Source organism: Callospermophilus lateralis, unplaced genomic scaffold (assembly GCF_048772815.1).
Source record: "Callospermophilus lateralis isolate mCalLat2 unplaced genomic scaffold, mCalLat2.hap1 Scaffold_1100, whole genome shotgun sequence".
NCBI classification, from domain to species: Eukaryota; Metazoa; Chordata; class Mammalia; order Rodentia; family Sciuridae; genus Callospermophilus; species Callospermophilus lateralis.
The window spans coordinates 26745-40116 of NW_027511245.1; positions in this window are offsets into that span (position 1 = coordinate 26745).

Here is a 13372-nt window from a genome sequence, read left to right on the forward strand (position 1 = left end):
AATGGGCCTGGCTTAATCTGACTTTTGGCCACTTTTGGAAGCCTTGCCTGTAAGAATTCTCCAGAGTTTTCATTGAAATGAGCTTCCTCACCATTTAATGGTTTCTGAGTGAATTGAAATCCACAGTGCCTCCAACTTCAACCTTGAAAATTGGCTAGATCAATACCATGAAATTTTTGAAATTCCCATGACCGGGTAGCTCTGGAGAACATTTGAATGTCCTGTTGCTGATCATGAGTATACAAGAAGTGCCTTGATTGACTGGGTTTTATAAAAATGGTGTTTAACAGAGATGCCAGTAAGTTGGATCCTGCTGAGTAGTTGTACTAGAGTAGTGGATGGCAGGTGTGTAATAAAACATCTGTGGTGGGGGCATTTGGATCTGCCATTGGCTTCCAAATGGATTGTGACTGACATTTTGCAGCCAGTAGACCCTTATATGTAAAAGCATATTGTTATATGGAGAGGTTTTAGGGCAATGTTCAGAATCAGGTTGCTATGGAAAATGGGGCAAGCTATGTGGGATAGAAGACTGGTTGGTGCATTCTCCTGACGAACCTGACCCACCACACTTGACAGAACTCACTTCAGCACTGTGTCCCAGTTGAACTCCTTGTATTTCATGAAGCAAATACCAAACTCCCAGTGCAGCAGCAAGAAATACCACGAATAGTGGAGGATGACCAAATGGAATTACAGTCCACAAGGGGAGACATTTAGACCCCAGTGGCCACAGGTTACCTACAAATAGAAAATTCAGCACTGCTGCCTCATGTTCATCGGAAAATAAGAATCCATGTCATCCAGATCACATAGATGAAGACTCAGCTATGATGGTCTCACAACAAATGAAACTAATGCTCCTGACAACAGCATATATTTCATTGCCCAACCTCAGAGGCAGTTTCTCCAGATGTTAGGCTGGCAGAATTTCATGTTTGTGGAGTTTTTACCCTGTCCCTTACTTTTGGAAACTCCTCTACCACCTGCAAATTTGTGAACTCCTGAGCATTTTTCATTCCACATATGTATTCACAGATTTTCTAACTCTTCTCCTCTAATTGTGTCTTATGTGGGGCGAAGGTAATGTCAAGGCATTGTGCTGAATGAGAGTGGGAATTTTTTGTGTAGCACATATTTGCATACACATTGGATACATTTTCCAATTTTCCATTCAAAATACTGAATCCCTGACACTAACACATACCCTACTAGACTTTGACTTCTAATCCTAATATGGTGGAGAAAAATAACCCAAACAGAATAGAAATACAAGATGTTCACAGGAGGCATGGTGTATAGTTGGACTTGCCTTTCGTATGATAAATGGTAGGTGTTATAAATCTAGCGAATTTTAATTGAAATAGTTCTCCATGTGTTTTAAAAGTTAACAAATATGTGAATGACTGTCTCCCTTTCTCTGTAGCCTATTCATCACATGTATTTTCATATGCACATTTAGAATTCTACCTGGTATCACTCGTACATTTTGTGAGGTGGCTGGCCTGGCAGATGCAAATTGTGAGAAGAGATCACTCCTACTAAACGCTGTTGGAACTGAAAATACAACATATGAGTGAGCATCTTAGTTGAACAACATAAATCCATGTTCATTAAAATGAATATTTTTGGATCTGTGGATGATATATTATTTCATGGTGAATTTCGATTGGCATACATAATGCTACTTTTTAATGTCTGTGAGTGTATATATATATATATATATATATATATATATATATATATATTCACTCTCCAGATTTTTCAAAATATGAAGTATATTTTTCTTATTATACACTCCCTAAATTCATTCATATTCATGTATGTGGATTTATAATCATGTTTTCACAAGAATATTCTCAGAAATATTCATCCACCTGAAATACATATTTGTTTCTTAGTACTGAAAACTAACTTCGGGGGATCATATGATGGTGGTGAAGGGAGTGCATCACCCCCATGTACCGTGTCACTGTGCGGGAGAATGATGAGTTATAACGGCTAAAATATATCTTGTTAGAAATTTCCAGGAAATTGGGGTGCTCCAAAACCTAGTGGACATATTTCCATCTCACAAGGATCAGCTACGCGAGCTCAAACACGAGTGATTTGTCCGCACGGAGCGTCATGCTGCTTATTCAGGAAATCGGTCTGTGGCTAGAGTCTGCGGCGCGCACTGGGAAACGAAGAGATAGCAATGCAAATATACAGCGGTGTGGATTCTGTGGGCTCCTGCCAGGTATGCAATCACTGTGCTAAGTGCTGAATTCTTTGTTTGAGATGGGGAAGGATGCAGTCCAATTCGGTTCTCCACACCGGTCAGACCACAGAGGAAGCCAGCGGCCACTATCTTGCAGAGCTGATGTCACCATCCCTGTTTTTGACTGATCGAAGCTCATTCAGCTATAGAACAGGTAATTTCAGGATGCCATTCACCTTTGTGTTGCAGACAAATTACTCAGGCTCAGTGCTAAAGAACCTGCAGAAACTCCGTCTTGGAGCCTGCTCCTATTAGAACATAAACAAAGCCCAGAGCGGCCGAATTCCACGTCTCGGAACTGATCTGGCCCAGGGCTAAAGAACCCGCGGAAACTGCTTCTCGGTCCGGGTCTTGCTGAATACTGTGGAGGTAAATATCAACCGAGCCTTCATAGGCAGTGGAAACAGGATTGAGACACGGCTTGTGAGGGCCGGTCAGGACTCACTCATTGCTTTGGTCACCCAGAAAAGGGAACGAAATGCTGCCTTTCACATGGGATACCAACATGGCAAATTTCTGATGTCATCAGAAAGCAGCAGAGGAGATAACTTCATTGATACCAGCAGTGACAGAAACAGTTGGTCTCCTGGTGAAGAAAGTGAGTCACAAACACCTGGGTCTCTCTCACTTTGTCATCAAGCCAGAGGGGCAGAGCAGAGCAGCTGCCCGTGACTGGAACAGACCCAGTGACACACCTGCATGGTAGTTACGTCAACCCAATTGGAGTAGAGGCAGAACAGAGCCGCCGCCCGTGCACAGAACAGGCCCAGCGACCCGCAGGTGTGGTAGTCACGTCACCCCAATTGGAGTAGTTGCAGAGCAGAGCCTTCTCCCACGCCTAGTAAAATCCCAGTGGGTCACTGGCATGGTAGTCACATCACCCCAATAGGAGTAGGGGCAGAGCAGAGCCTTCGCCCACGCCCAGAACAGGCACAGCAACCTGCCGGCATGGTAGTCACGACACACCAATTGGAGTAGGGGCAGAGCAGAGCCACCACCCGCGCCCGCAAGGTAGCAGACCTGCACCTGACCAGAAGAAGAGGCCCAGCGGCCGGCTGGCGCGGCAGACACTTTACCATATTTGGAGTAGGGGCAGAACAGATCTGTAGCCCGTGCTCACAAGGTAGGCAGACCTGCGACCAACCGGCGGACCAGGCACAGCGGCCCGCCGGCGTGGTAGTCACGTCACCCCAATTGGAGTAGGAGTAGAGCAGTGCCGCCGCCCACGCCTGCAAGGTAGGCAGACCTGCGACTGATTGGCAGAACACCACAGGGGTCCACGGGCGTGGTAGACACGTCACACCAATTGGAGGAAAAAATAAATAAAATGGACCACCCCTAGCCATGCTAACGATGAGGAGAGAGAACTCAAATTACTATCATACGGGATGAAAAAGGCAATATCACAACAGATATTTCAGAAATACAGAAGATAATCAGAAATTACTTTGAATCCTTATACTCTAAAATAATAGAAGATAGTGAAGGCATCAAAAAATTTCTTAAGTCATATGATCTGACCAGAGTGAGTTAGGAGGATATAGACAACCTAAACATACCAATATCAATTGAGGAAATAAAAAAAAAAAAAACATCCAAAGATTACCAACTAAGAAAATCCCAGGACCGTATGGGTATACAGCAGAGTTTTACAAAACATTTAAATATGAACTAATACCAATACTTTTAAAGCTATTTCAAAAAATTGAAAAAGAGGGAGATCTTCCAAATTCATTCTATGAGGCCAATATCACCCTGATTCCTACACCAGATAGACACTTCAAAGAAAGAAGACTAAAGACCGATATCTCTAATGAACCTAAATGCAAAAATCTTAAATTAAATTCTGGCAAATCAGATACAAAAACATATCAAAAAAATGTGCACCATGATCAAGTAGGATTCATCCCTGGGATGCAAGGAGGGTTCAATATACGAAAATCAATAAATGTTATTCACCACATCAATAGACTTAAAATAAAAACCATATTATCATCTAGATAGATGCAGAAAAAGCATTCGACAAAGTACAGCATCCCTTTATGTTCAAAACTCTAGAAAAACTAGGAATAACAGGAACATTCCTCAATATTGTAAAAGCAATCTATGCTAAACCGCAGGCTAGCATCATTCTGAATGGAGAAAAATTGAAGACATTCCCTCTAAAATCTGGAACAAGACAGGGATGCCTGCTCTCACCACTTTTGTTCAATATAGTTATCAAAAGACTGGCCAGAGCAATTAGACAGATGAAAGAAATTAAAGGCATATAAATAGGAAAAGAATAACTTAAATTATCACTATTGCAGATGACATGATTCTATACCTAGCAGACCCAAAAGATTCTACAAAGAAACTAATAGAGCTAATAAATGAATTCAGCAAAGTGGCAGGATATAAAATCAACACGCATAAATCAAAGGCATTCCTGTATATCAGTGACAAATCCTCTGAAATGGAAATGAGGACAACCACTCCATTCACAATATCCTAAAAAAAAAATGGGAATCAACCTAACAAAAGAGGTGAAAGTCTTATACAATGAAAACTACAGAACCCTAAAGAGAGAAATAGAAGATCTTAGAAGATGTAAAAATATACCCTGTTCATGGATAGGCAGAACTAACATTATCAAAATGGCGATATTACCAAAAGTTCTCTATAGGTTTAATCCAATGCCAATCAAAATCCCAAAGGCATTTCTTGTAGAAATAGAGAAAGCAATCATGAAATTCATATGTAAAAATAAAAGACCCAGAATTGCAAAACAATGCTAAGCAGGAAGTGTGAATCAGGCGGTATAGCGATACCAGACTTCAAACTATACTACAGAGCAATAGTAACAAAAATAGCATGGTACTGGTACCAAAACAGGCAGGTGGACCAATGGTACAGAATAGAGGACACAGAAACCAATCAACAAAACTACAACTATCTTATATTTGATAAAGGAGCTAAAAGCATGCAATGGAGGAAGGATAGCATCTTCAACAAATGGTGTTGGGAAAACTGAAAATCCATATATAACAAAATGAAACTGAATCCCTTTTTCTCACCACGCACAAAAGTTAACTCAAAATGAATCAAGGACCTTGATATCAAATCAGAGACACACTGTCTGATAGAAGAAAAATTTGGTTACAATGTACATACTGTGGGGTTGGGCTCCAAATTCCTCAATAGGACACCTATAGTACAAGAGTTAATAACTAGAATCAACAAATGGGACTTACTCAACTAAAAAAGTTTTTTCTCAGCAAAAGAAACAATAAGAGGTAAACAGGGAGCCTACATACTGGAAAGAAATCTTTACTACTCACACTTCAGATAGAGCCCTAATATCCAGAGTATACAAAGAACTCAAAAAATTAGACAATAAGATATCAAATAACCCAATCAACAAATGGGCCAAGGACCTCAACAGACACTTCTCAGATGAGGACATACAATTAATCAACAAGTACATGAAAAAATGCTCACCATCTCCAGCAGTCAGAGAAATGCAAATCAAAACCACCCTAAGATACCATCTCACTCCAGTAAGATTAGCAGCCATTATGAAGTCAAACAACAAGAAGTGCTGGCAAGGATGTGGGAAAAGAGGTACACTTGTACATTGCTGGTGGGAATGCAAATTGGTGCAGCCAATTTGGAAAGCAGTATGGAGATTTCTTGGAAAGCTGGGAATGGAACCACCATTTGACCCAGCTATTCCCCTACTCAGTCTATTCACTAAAGACCTAAAAAGAGCATGCTACAGGGACACTGCTACATCGATGTTCATAGCAGCACAATTCACAACAGCAAGACTGTGGAACCAACTTAGATGCCCTTCAATAGAAGAATGGATAAAAAAATGTGGCATTTATACACAATGGATTATTACTTTGCATTGAAAAATAAAAAATCATAGAATTTGCAGGGAAATGGATTGCATTAGACTAGATTATGCTAAGTGAAGCTACACAATTCCTATAAAACAAATGCCAAATGTCATCTTTGATATAAGGAGAGTAACTAAGAACAGATAGGGATGAAGAGCATGACAAGATGATTAACATTAAACAGGGATGAGAGGAGGAAGGGAGGGAGAAGGGAAATTGCATGGAATTGGAAGGAGACCCTCTGGGTTATACAAAATTACATACAAGAGGAATTGAGGGGAAAGGGAAAAATAATACAAGGGGGAGAAATTTATTACAGTAGAGGGAGTAGAGAGAGAAGTGGGGAGGGGTGGGGAGGCCAGGGGGAATAGTAGAGGATACGAAAGGCAGCAGAATACAACAGACACTAGTATGGCAATATGTGAATCAATGGATGTGTAACTGATGTGATTCTGCAATCTGTATACAGGGTAAAAATGGGAGTTCATAACCCACTTGAATCAAAGTGTAAAATATGATATATCAAGAACTATGTAATGTTTTGAACAACCATAAATAAAAATAAAAAAAAAACTCTCTTTGGTGAATAATGCATGCAATTCTAATATTTCTACAGTAACTGACCCAGTTTAACATCAATGCAAGTAGATTCCTATTGGACATGATGTGTATTTTGACGTTCACTTTTATTAAACACTGGTACATTACTATTTCATCAGTTTATGCACATAACAGGATATATATATATTTCATTCACAATTTAGAAAATTTATAGGCACTTGTTTCACTTTCAATCACTTCCTGCTTCAGAACACATGAATTCCTCCATATTTCTTGATTGGTCTTTTTATGAGACTTTTTTCCAAACATATTATTTTCGATTTCCATAATCACTTTTGAAACAAAACTCACACACACTTCATGATAAACAATAACCCTAAGATTACCATTAGATATATAACTGGTTGGAGTGAATGATTGTATGTCAATATATGATTTCCTATATATTTTCAGATATCAATTCAATCCATTATTTAAAGTGGAACCAGTTATAATATTTATTCACAGTATGGTCTATTCATGCATTATCTCTATATTCAAAGACACAGGGTACACCACTTTGTACCCCCAATACTAATTTATATGTCTTCAAATATTGCTCCCAGTAATGGTGGAAGAAATACTCATGTCATATGATCTACATACACATTTGATCACAATATTTTTCTGGGCACAAAATGCAAAGATCACACTTATGATTGTACCAAATCCTAAATGGAAAGTGAAAATGGATTACTAAAACGATAAATGTCCAGGTTGCCTAATGCTTTCAAATGTCATTCCTATTGGTGACGACATATTTGTTTCTTCCTAAGATTATGTATTCAATCTCAACCCTATTGAAAATGTCTAATCCTATCACTCACTGTATAATTGCCTCATTTCATAATGTCTGTATTGATATTTTCCTTTTTACATATTTTCCCAAGTTCATCATGTGACTGACTCTTCACATGTGCTGAAATTTACATTCACTCTATAACAAAAACCCTATTGCTACAGAACTTTTGCCCCAAATCCTATACTCACTCTATTTCCTAAACCTACTGACTACCTTCCTAATCCCACCGACTATCTCAATTTGAGTGGATGTTCCTTTCTAAAATCAATCATCCAAGGTGTAAGGTCCTATGCCATTGATTATCGATTTATCTGAGACATCTGTGCAGAACGTAATTATAAGCTAAGTATCCCAATCAAGGGCCTAATGCCCTTCTGGGCTTCAAATCTTACCTAGATTTCTGTTTCCATACTTATATTTCACCTCTATAATCTTATAAATATCGCAGGTTCCCAATACTATTAATCATCCTTCGCAATGATTCGTAACCCAAATCGAACATGTTATTAACCCTAACCATACACTCTTACCTTAATCTAACTTTGCAGAAGAGCAGGGACAGAGTTCGTCTTACAATACAGGAATGTAGGGTATCTTCCTCCTGCTGAGAACCTCAAATGTCCATGCAGATTTGATCCCTGGAGAAGATGTAGGCAGCTATGAAGGACCTGAGAGAGCAAATGTCATCTTCCATCGCAAACAACCTTCCCAGGATGAAGGGTTGTGTCTGAATAAGCCTCTCTCTTGTTAATGTAGAGAAGATAGACCAAACCAGGCATGTGTGGAGAGCTGTTCCGGGGTCCCTATGGTTGATATACCATTCTAACTTGTAAAAGTGTCACAGGAAGAAAGGGCAGCCTCCATCTCATAGGAGTATTGTAAGCAACAGTTAGGACAAAGTGGTTGCCAAGGCAATGACCTCAAAGAATTCCTGAAGGAAGTAATCTCACCTCACTTCCTTGGTGATGGAACTCTCTGAACTTGGAATCCGGGAAGCCAGGCACCCAGAGCCAGTCTCAGTCCCAGTCCCAGTGGTCTTATTTTTTGGATTTACCAAGGACAGAGTCAGTCTTTCTTGGTACCTACTGAGGTGAGGATGGACAAATGTCAGGAAAGCTCTAAAGAGGGGCCTTTCCTGAGAAAGCAGATAGTGGCTCACCGCTGGCTAGTGACAACTTCACAGATTTGGCCAAGGAGACCATATGTGACACAGGACAGGCGATTTCATCAGAACATAGTTTGGCCCACCAGTCAGAGGACACTCCCAATAGTCACAGACCTACTTGGGGGAAGGAGCTTCCTTTGTGTGTGTGGGTGTGGGTTTGAGATTTTGTCTCATGTTCTGAGAAAAGGTAGGAAAGGCGGTTTGTTTGGTTTGGAGTGAACTGTTTCTGGTAAGTCGTTTGACAAGGCCAGTGTTTCTTTGTCTGTGTATCCCACTGTGTCCGTGGTTTTAGATATTAGAAAAGAGAATGAATCATTGGATGTGTCCTGTCTAGACTCAACTTGCCCAATTTATGAATGGACTGCGGCTTGACTTATGGGTGGACAACTCCAACAATCTTCCTAAGTTCCTGTTTTCTTCCTGAATTCTGCCTAATTTATGAATGGACTGCGGCTTGACTTATGGGTGGACAACTCCAACAATCTTCCTAAGTTCCGGTTTTCTTCCTGAATTCTGGCCACTCTCCAGAATAGGCTCATGGTTTTGTGTCCAAAATATGTACCACCTCCAAGCTCTGTGACATGGCCATGTACTGGATAGCTGAAAGAAATGGGAGCATCTCAGAAAACTCAGATATCAGTTTGACCAGGAAATTCTAAGTGAAGAAACCCTGCTTTGGGCCTTTTGCTCATCAATTGTTCTGTTGCCCTGAATGTCAGGAAGGCCTTTGCCTCAGGCCACACCATTGTAGAGCCTAAAGAAACAGTTTTCAAATGGAAATGAAAGGGCATCACCTGTGGCTCTTTGCTTAATTGCTTTGGAAAGGGATGTGTCTGAATCAGTCTTTTGGCCTTGTGTGAGACTGTGGCTTAGATTCTCAGCACCTGATGGATCTAAAGAAGGATCCCATTTGTGCATCCAAAACCAAAATGGACAAAAGAGCAGTCAGTGTGGATGAAGTCTCTCGCATTCCTCTGTAAGTGTCCTGTTCTCCATCATGTGAGAACAGTGATCATTTGGTTCAAATGTGTTCCTCAAAACCCTGCAGAGGCTAGCCCATAAGTGCTTTTTTTTCTCAAGACTCCAATTCACATAAAGAATCTAAAACACACAGTCAGTAGGCTCAAATTGGAGAAGCAGTGCCATATTAATGTCAGGCCTATTTGATCACTCTTGGTTCACTGGAAGGATGTCCTGGCCACCCTGATTTTAGGCAAAAGAGGGGCAAGGGAGGTTATATTGGACACTGTCTTGGGCTGCACCCCTCATGGAAACCTCCAGCCAGAGGTTATGATGATTGTGTAAATGGAAGAAGATGAGTGCAATGTGGAAGTGTTTTGGATTTAATTGTGGATATTTGTGTGACAGTTGGAAGACATAACAAGGTCTACCTGGGCTTGAACTCTGGTGTGATTCCCCTTATAGACTGAGTTCAGGAACTGATCTCAGAGAAGTATTGCCATGTATTGTGTTGTGATTTAAGAGGCCATGTATGAGAGTCACCCTTGGAAACTGATATCTAGCCCCAGAGTGGCTTTCCACAGAGCTCTGGGAATTTCAGCCAAGATATCACATGATTTCATTCGAAAGACTTGGCAGCCATAGTTGAGAGTGAAAACACACATGGACCTCATATTGTAGACCTTAATGGGCCTGGCTTAATGTGACCTTTTGGCCATTCTTTGGGAAGCCTTGCCTGTGAGGGTTCTCCAGACCTTTCATTGAAATAATCTTGCTCACCATTTACTGGTTCCTGAATGAATTGAAACCCACAGTGCCTCCAACTTCATCCTTGAAAAATGTCTAAATAAATACCATGAAATTTTTGAAATTCCCATGACCAGGTGGCACTGGAGAACCTTTGGATATCCTGTTGCTTATCATGGATGTACCAGACAGTGCCTTGCTTGACTGGGTTTCATGAAAATGGTGTAGAACAGAGGTGCCAGAAAGTTGCAGCCTGCTGAGAAGTGGGCCTAGAGCTTTGGTGGGCAGGAGTGTGATAAAACATCTCTGTTGGAGCAATGTGGATCTTCCATTGGCTTCCAAATGCCTTGTGGATTACATGAAGCAGCCAGCAGACCCTTGTAATTAAAGGCATCTTGTTATATGAAGAGGATTCAGGGCAATGTTCAGAATCAGGTTGCTATGGACAAGGATGCAATGTGGCAAGCTTTGAGGGATAGAAGCGTGGTTGGTGCGTTCTTCTGCAGACTCTGAACCACCGCACATGGCAGAACTCCCTCCAGCACTGTGTCTCAGTTGAACTCCTTGAATTTCATGAAGCAAATACCAAACTCCCAGTTCAGCAGCAAAAACCCCACAAAAAGTGGAGGAGGACCAAATGGCTTCACAGTCCAACGGGGAGACACTTAGCCCCCAGAGGCCACAGTTTACCTAAAAAGAAGAAAATCAACACTGCTACCTCATGTTCATTGGAAAATAAGATACCATGTCCTCCACATCACATAGAGGCAGACCCAGCTTTGATGGTCTCACTACAAAGGAAGCCAATTCTCCTGACAACAACATAATTTTCACGTTCCCAAACTCAGAGGCAGTTGCTCTAAAAGTTTTTAGGCCAGCAGAGCTCCATGTTTGTGGAGTGTTTACCCTGTCCCTTACTTTTGGAAACTCCTCTACAACCTCCAAGGTTGTGAATTCCTGAGCATTTTCCATTCCAGATATGTATTCACTGATTTTCTATCTATTCTCCTCTAACTGTGTCTTACTTGGGGTGAAGGTAATTTCAAGGCATTGTTCTGGATGAGAGTGGGAGGATATTTGTGCAGCATATATTTGCATACAAATTGGATTCAATTTCCAATTTTCCTTTTGAAATACTGAATCCCTGACACTAACCCATACCTACTAGACTCAGACAACTCATCCTAATATGATAGAGAAAAATAACACAAACCTATAGAAATACAAGCAGTTCATTGGAGGCATGTTGTATAGTTGGACTTGCATTTTGCATTATACAAGGTAGGAGTTATAAATCTGGTCAATGTTTAATAGAAAAAGATCTCCATGTGTTTTTAAAGTTAACAAATATGAGAATTCATGTTTCCCTTTCTCTTTAGCCTATTCACACTTGTATATTTATATGCATATATAGAATCCTACCAGGTATCACACGTACATCTTTGTGAGGTGGCTGACTTGGCAGATACAAATTGTGAGAAGAGATCACTCCTACTAAACGCTGTTGGAACTGAAAATTCAACCTATAGGGAGCGTCCTAGTAGAACAACATTATACATAAACTCATGTTCAGTAAAATAAACATTTTTGCATCTGTGGATGATATATAATTACTGATGAATTTCGATTGGCATTTATATTGCTTCTTTTTAAGGTCTGTGAGTGTTTTTTATTTGTGTGTGTGTGTGTGTGTGTATACACTCTCCAGATTTTTCAAAATATGAAATATATGTGTCTAATATACACTCTCTAAATTCATTCATGTTCATGTATGTAGATTTTTAATCAACATTTCACAAGATTATTCTCAGAAATATTCATCCACCTGAAATACATATTTGTTTCCTAGTACTGAAAACTAACTTCGGGGAATGATGCATAAAAATCCTAATTATTCTACAGTAACTGACCCAGTCTAACATCAATGCAAGTAGATTCCTATGGGACATGATATGTAATTCTTTATTCATTTGTATTCGACACTGGTACATTATTATTTCTTCAGTTTTTGCACATCATAGGATATACATTTCATCCACAAGTTCACAAATTTATAGGCATTTGTTTCAAATTTAATCACTTTTTGCTTCAGAACACATGTATTGTCAGGGTTTCTTTACTGGTATTTTCATGAGTCTTCTTTCCAAACACATTATTTTCGATTTCCAAAGTCACTTTTGAAGCAAAACTCACACACTCTTCATGATAAACCAAAACACGAATATTACCATTAGATGTATAACTGCTTGGAATGAATGATTGTATATCAATATACAATTTCCTGTAATTTTTCAGATATTAGATCAATTCATTTTTTAAAGTTGAAAAAAGTTATATTATTTATTCACATTAGGGTCTATTCATGCTTTATCTCTATATTCATAGACACAGGGTACACCTCTTTGTACCCCCGATTCTAATTTTACATCTTCAATATATTGCTCGCAGAAATGGTGGAAGACATACTCATGTCACCTGATGTACATATACATTTAATCAAAGTAATATTCTGGACAAAAAAATGTAAAGGTCACATTGATGATTGTACCAAAGCCTAAATGTAAAGTGTACATGGATTACTAAAAACATCCATGTCCAGGTTGCCTAATGCTGTCAATTGTCAATCCTATTGGTGACTACATATTTGTTTCTTCCTAATTTATATATTCAAACTCAACCCTGTTGAAAATGTCTAATCCTATCACTCACTTTATACTTTGCCTGATTTCGTAATGTTTCTATTGATATCTGCTTTTTTACATATTTTCCCAAGTTGATCCTAGTGACTGACACTTCATATGTGCTGACATTTACATTCACTCTATAATCGAAACCCTATTGCTAAAGAACTTTTGGTCCAAATCCTATACTCACTCTTCTTTCTAAACCTACCGACTATCTTCCTAATCCTACCGACTATCCCTTTTTGATTGGATGTTCTCTTCTACATTCAA